The sequence below is a fragment of the Nanorana parkeri genome, unplaced genomic scaffold (assembly GCF_000935625.1).
Source record: "Nanorana parkeri isolate BGI_ZX_2015 unplaced genomic scaffold, ASM93562v1 scaffold511, whole genome shotgun sequence".
Classification (NCBI taxonomy): domain Eukaryota; kingdom Metazoa; phylum Chordata; class Amphibia; order Anura; family Dicroglossidae; genus Nanorana; species Nanorana parkeri.
In genome coordinates, this window is record NW_017306779.1 from 407,590 (window position 1) to 415,148 (window position 7,559).

Consider the following 7,559-nt stretch of genomic DNA (forward strand, 5'->3'; position numbering starts at 1 on the left):
AAATAATTACGTTATATTAAAATCTCAAATAACCCCTGAGAGCTTAATTTTTTCTTTTTTTATCAGCGCCTATTTATTTAGAAATTTATTTCATACAAGTATTATACAGATTCACAACTCATTTCCTGAAGCTATTTAAAGGGAATGTGGTGATGGGCGTGAAATGTGCATCAAGCCTGGCAAATGTATTTATAGCTAAAGGGGAACTTGATTTCTCATATACTAATACACATTCTAGTTTGATGTAATTGTAGTGTTACATAGAGCAGATCTTTCATTTTAAAAGGTGAGCTTAATACAATAGTGAATTTGTTAGATTACAATAATAATAATGACAGGGACAATGTGTTTCCTTCTTCCTTTTCGTCAATTTTTTTTATTTCAATCTATTAATATCTTTATATCCTTTGGACACATATTTAAAGTGTATATAACCCCTAATAATGCATGTGTCTTATTTTTTCCATTTTGGATTGTTAAATATACTATTCACGTTTTGTTTATATACGTTCAATGGGATCTCCCTGTGAACTACAGAATACTTTCCCTCCATGTTATGTAGCTGAAGAGATAGGCAGGTGTACTGTAGTCCTATTACACATCCTGTCCTAGGGGGACAATGCTGCTCTGCCGGAGGTATAGTACAGTGAGTGAGGGTGTTACCCTAGAATAGGAAGTGTGTTACTCGTAAGATTACCAGTTAAAAATAAAGAAAACACATCTGATAAATGGAAACAAAGCCACAGGGCTGTTCAAAGGGCTACTCTTGGGTTTAGATAGAAAAAAGTATAAAAGTATAGATATACTTTTCTAAATGTATAAAAGAATAAACAGAAATGAATACAACATACATCCCCCATCTTGATTTGTGATATTCCAAGAGGATAATTCCTTGGAATTATGTACGCCTGTATGGTTGGTTAATGTGCATAATGTCACATGTGAATGTGCATTGTATCAAGGCAGTCCTTAAATTTTGAATAGGCTGCCAAGGCATCCCAGCACACTAATGATCAACCTGACACTTTCTTGGGAACACATCACATGGCAACACATGGTAGTGCAACACAGGTGCATTGCTTTAATACACTGAGATGCCATTTAAATAAGCACTGCAACACACCAATAAATGCATGGTGCAGTACTGCGAGTGGTGATAAGGCAATGCAAAGGTGTGTATCCAGTCTTAGGATGCCCTAAAACCGTTGTGAAGCTCTGAAATTTTCATGCCTACTTCTGCACTGTCTTTGACTGACATCTATTTTGTTTCGGACCTCTATTAATCTCTATGATGAATATAGGGCTACCAAAGGGTATGCCACATATTGGTACATGTCCATGAATACGTATACCAGGAATTTAGCTTCATGCACTTTTGGCTCACTGAATTGCAGATTGACACCAACAAGCAGCATGAACTGGAATAGCCTCCATTCGTCGTAGAAGTAAATGTAGGCACATAGTCAGCCACTAACGGCTGTCAGAAAAGGTACAAGAGAGCAATTATGTTGCTCAGGGATCTTCAAGCCCATGCAAACCCCATCCTTAGTAGCAAGATTTAACTGAATTTAAAATTCAATCTGAAGTTTTTTTTATTTTTTAAATAGTTTTATTCATGTCAGAAGATATACAGTTATTATAACATTCTTGTTTGTGCAATCTGAAGTTTTAATAGATTTGTCCAGAAGAGATATAATATGAATATGGATTGTTCTATTTAAAAACAAAATGCTAAAAAGTAAAACAATTGTAGATATGATTTCAATTTTAACAGATTTGCATGTTCAAAGTAGAGATGTTAAGCACATTTTATATGTCTTGTGTTTTATTTCTAAATATATTGTTTTTATCACTAAAATGTAATGTACTTATGTACTTATGTATGTACAGTATGTTTAGAATGGAACTAAATTTGCTTTAGATAATCCAAGAGTAGGTACTTGTAGGGAAAGTTTCCCCTTGGTTTACTGATACAGTAGTAGAGGTCGCACGGCTTCCACACACCTTACGATAATCGTATGATCGCGGGATTTCCCGCGATTATCGTACGATTATCGTAAGGTGTGTGGAGACCTTAAGGAAAACTTCCCTTGCAAAGTGTCAATTCTCTTGCAAAGTAAACAGTTTATATTTGCTTTAGTAAATCAACCCCAGTGTCTCTCCCCAGTGACAACCAACCCTAGATTTAATTGTTTTGAGTTCTATGAAAGAACAATGATTTTGATTTACTAAAGTAGTAGAGAATATTTACTTAGGAAAGTGAAGCTGTGTTGAATATTTTGTGGGGCAAAATTCTATCTTTCAATTTCTTTGTAAATGATCTGGCACTTAAAATAAACACAGATTGCCTTTGCTAAATCTACCCCTAAAAGTTAGCCAGGCTTTTATTTGTTGTTTAATGGCAAAGTAAAATGCAACAGGGATTTATGTCTTAAATTTTTGAGCATCTTTTGCACTCCAGCAGTACAATGGGTGTTGGAGGGGTAGTTGATAAAACAGATTTAGCAAGATAGCATCCAAAGGCAAAATTAGGATTTGCTGGGGAGAAAATAAATAAATAAAAACAACAAACAAATTCCTACTTTTTATGTTACATGTTCAAAACAACCTTGAAGTAAATTAGCAGTAGGTTGACATGTGCCATACTAATAATTATGTTTAAATTTAAAAAGAGAAACAATTATGTTTTAAGAGGCCTCTCAGACAAATTACAAGAGCTAAATATCCAACCCTAGCTGAGTACCATTGATCATACTAAAAGCAATCCATTTTAGTAAAAACATATTATTGTTCAGTTGAAAACAAGTATTTTATTGTTTCCATTAACATAAAATTATTCTGATTGCTGCCCTTTCATGCTCTGGTGCAGGGTGGATGCAGCACATTTTTTTCAAGAAACTGTAAATTGATCGGAATGGCTGTGCCAGGTGTATAAATAACAGACTTGGAAGAGCTTTCCATACCCCTGTTTTTTTATTTTATTTATTGATGTTACAAAATATGCTTTCTGAAAAGCTTACAGATGTTAAATGAGATATGTTGCAGATGTAATACATAATGGATTTTATCTTATCAAGATATGCACAACTTGCCTCCAGACTGTCATTAAGGATATATTCGGTTCATAGGACGGTCTTATTTGGAGCCTGATTGCAACAGAACACAGACAATTTGAAGTCCTTAATCAATGGCAGTGACTCTTGGTATCATCTAAAATAGGTTTTACTTAAGGTTTTGATATTCCCTTCAAAGCCATCTTTCAGCACTATCAGTAGTAGTGACATCTTGAACTAAATTGCAGCAGAGACTGGTTACAATTGCCCATCCCTTGACACCTCAAACAGCCTGTCCAACAATGATATAATATGAAAATATTGCTGAGTAAGAAATGTTCAGCAAAAGGCTCGCTAAAGATGGTTTATGAAGTAATGAAACAGCAGCATGTTTACAATAGTACAGGGGCAGGCAACTTTGGCCCTCCAGCTGTTGTTAAATTACAAGCCCCATGAGGCATTGCAAGATTCTAACATGATGGAATATGTACGTTGTAGTTTCACCACAGGTGGTGTGCCGAGGTTGTCTACACCTGCAATAGTAAGGAAATGTGTTAAATAATTCTTACGTGTTAAAAGGACAGAATGATGGCAAAAAGTTATCACTATTCTTTTTGGTTCTCTCACATTTGTCCCACCCTTTGTCCCACCCTCTGGTTGGTTCCCTTTTAAGTTTGCCCATGACTATGTCAGGTTGCTAAGTCCTTCGTAAAGTGCTGCATTATTTGAGAAATTCCTTATCCTTTTGCTTAATTAGAAAAACATAATGATACTATGTGAGGCCAAGTACAAGGACCGTGGAATTTCAAGCATTCATGGGTAGCAATCATGCTTCAGCAGTTTCATCCCTATGCAGGATAGTTGTGCGTGTGATTTTTGGTATCCTTTTTATCCTTTTAATCATATAGCAAAATGATTAAAACATTTTATATGTGGGAATTGATATCAAAGAGCATGCTTATCAACATTTTAAATCTCAGTTATCTGCAAGTGATACAAATCACAACTCACATCTAATCAAGCCAGTTCAATTTGCAATCTACTTTCTATTTTTGGTCACATTGGCATGCCTCCAGTAATCCATAGTATCTTATCTGACCTAAGCAACAGCTTGCCCATCTCCTCCACCAACTAATCAGTGAGGTTAAATGCAGAGGAATCAGTAGAAAAACCCATAACACAAGTGAAGGCTGAATTTCATGTGTGTGTGTGTGTGGGGGGGGGGGAGAGGATTTCTTGGAAATTACTTTTATAATATTTTAGATACAATGTTTAAAAAAGCAGAAGAAGGCTTCATCCATGACAGCTCAGGCGCTCTGCATCAGATCCCACGACAGCCCCCAGCCCTGTCTCCGATGACTTTGGTTTGTCCTGTTGGAAGTAGTGACAGGTAAGCTGGCCGTTGCTGTGTATCCAGAGCTTGGTCTTTTTGGAGAGCTGGGAGCGGTGCTGGTGATGTTGCAGCATTGTACACAGAGCCGTCTTAAAGTTTTGGAGAGAGCTTGTGGTCAGTGCTGTGTTGCTAAGCCAGCCCCCCATTTTTTTGCACTTATTGTTATTGCTATTATATAGGGGGATAACAATCCCCCTATATAATAGCAAAGGCACACTGACAGGTCCTCTTTATGGAGACATTAGGGGTCCCTAGGACCCCTAATGTCACCTGTGGACCCCAAAAGAAGCTGATGAAGCAGAGATCTGCTTCATCAGCTTCTTTTCTCTGGCTATAGCAGCCAGATGACTGACAGGTGAATGCGGAAGTGATGTAACACACATCACTTCTGCATTCACAGCCCGGAGGGAGGTCAGCAAGGAGCTGATCTCCCTTCCTCTTCCTCCTGACGCCCTCCCGTCCCCGATCCCGGGCCGCAGATGGGGCAGCAGATCCCGGGATTGAAGGTGAGGGGTCGGGGGGGGGGCAAAAAACCGGCGGCGGCCGCGGGGGGGGGGGATCGAAAAAACAAGCACATATAGACGATCGGCGAGCTATAGAGCCGCCGATCGTCTATATGTGAAACACCCACCAATGCTGCAGTGCCCGTTGTAAAAAAACGGACGGACGGCAAGTGGTTAAAGGCTAAACATTTTGTGAAAATATTAAAGGCCTGTTTCCTGTAAACATTGCCAGGTTAGTCATAGGAGTCAACAATTTATTTCTAAATGTGAGAAAAAAAAAGAACTTGTTTTCATGGTGTTCCAGTGCGAAAAAAATTCTCTATAATATCTACTGACTCATTTTGAACAGCTGCTAATTTGTAGAGCAGAGTTATTTCAACAGAGTGAGTGCAAACCTTTGAGTCACCAATGAAGCAAATACCTGTATATTCGGGCTGTTGTTTTCTGGATGTGAAAATCAATATTCATTAACCTCAACTTAGTCATCCCACACACTGACAAATAAAAACCAAATCAATGGTCAATAGGCTACATTAAGTTTTGGGCCTTTGATTAAGGAAATAATGTTATTGCAGCCATGCGCACTATGAAGACACACTTGGCACTAACAGTAACTTAATGTATGATATGAAAACAAGGGAAAAATACAAGTTATAGATTTTTTTTGCATTCTTTTGCTAGACATTCCCATCCTATGTACTGGTAATGCTGTTATACCATGAACAATAGAGCACTTTCATTTATAAATACTTTACTGCTGTGCTATCAATTATATGATGCAGAAAAGCAATAATAATAAGCCTAATAATAAACATTTTTTTAACTCACAGTGTCAAGTTTCTCAATTTGTAGCACACCAAATAATAGCTCCATTCTTGTTGAACACATCATATATAGAAAACATCACATGATGATGGTTACCTACATTTGTGTTTGATTTCCAATATTTCTAGTAGATGGTGATGAATCTGGTGTTGTTTGCAGTTTAGTTGAGGTTAAAGAAGGCTGCCTGCAGCATTATTCACAGAGGACTAACTTTGAGCATTTCACTACTGTATCCTATTTTGTTGAATATGTTTTCCTATCAAATTGTATGCACCTATTCAGATTTATATGTCCACATTAGACACCCTTGATGGTAGCACTTTTAGCTACCCATCAATGAGAAAGCAGGCCACATAGGTATGGAAATTAACAACATCGCCTCAAACACTATATATATATATATATATATGTACAGTATATGTATACACACACATACACCTCTTCCCTAAATTGGTGTAGCTAAGGCACATTAAGTGGGTACAAATGATAAAGCCACAGTAGGCTACTGCCCTCTTGAAAATTGGCCAAGCTCATGCCTTTAAGATACCCTGTGTTTTCTTATGAACCTAGTGCTCTTAAAGTATTGTCATTGTCTTCAATCTATGCAGCCATTTAACACTGTTTTCATTTGGTCATGCAAAACAGTTCTGAGATGTTTGCTCCAGCTGATTTCTTGGCTATTTGGCTGGAGGATCACTTCAACATTATAGAAAGGTGCTGCGGGTGGATTTATCAAGTTTATCAAACAAGACAGTGCAAATCAGGAGTAGAGATGGGCAGTTCGACTCGACCATCGCTAGTCTTTGTGTTCGGCGAACACACAAACTGTCAGGGCGTTCAGCGGGCAATTCACCTGCCGAGCTCCCCGCAATGCACTGTGTGCATTGGAGAGCCCTGATTGGGTAAATCAATGCACCTGACCACAGGTCAGGTGCAAGACTTTGCCTACTCACAGCATTGTGCACTGAAGATCCATGATTGGGCAAAGTAATGATGACTTTGCCCAATCATGGCTCACAGCTAAGTCCCAGCCCCACACTCTATAAGGCTGCTTACATGACAGCCTTATGTAGTGTGTTGCTGGAGTTAAATATAGTGTGTTTCTGTCAGTGTAGTGTAGTGTAGGGCAGTGCCGTACAGTGCAGTGCAGTGTAGTGCAGTGCAGTGTAGTGAAAGCTAACTGGTGTCAGTGTAGTGGAGTGTCAGTGCTTTATACAGCATTTAATGCTATATACAGTACCCTGTGCTACCTGTAATAATACTGTATATAGTATTATTTTCTAGGCTGTATATTCACTGTCTTTTTTTTGTGTGTCAGTGGCATGACTGGTGTTTCTCCTGCGTCACCGGTGTTCCCATTTTTTCTTTTTTTTTTCTTTACCCCACATCATGTCTGAAAGGCCAACAAGGAGACAGGTGTGTGACAGGTATATATAATTTTAATTTTTAAAGCAGGGTCCAGTCCTGCCCTTGTCAAGAATAACTGAAGGGTTACGGTGTGAAGGTACCGCCAACACCAAAGGCCCAATTTTAAAGCACCTGTTGTTACTTTCATCCAACCTCTGCAAAAGAGACACCAAAATGTATCCCAAAGATCTCTAACCTTGTTTTCCGAGTGTCCTAAAATGTGGCCTCCCCAAGCAGTTGTTTACAAGATTAAGGGAAAACAAATTACCGGCAATATAAATGTCATATTTTTCTTAATAAATGTCACTTTTTCCTGCAGCAGGTTCTATACATCGTACAGGTGTGCCACTTTACAGGCAGTTTAAGGGGACCCCCCCC

At 38.4% G+C, this 7,559-nt stretch overlaps 1 protein-coding gene across 1 annotated transcript in view; it reads right to left on the reverse strand.

Moving 5' to 3' along the window:
- Nucleotides 1-7,559, reverse strand: part of ARAP2 (ArfGAP with RhoGAP domain, ankyrin repeat and PH domain 2) — a 235,860-nt gene that overhangs the window by 124,746 nt on the left and 103,555 nt on the right. The window lies entirely within an intron of this gene.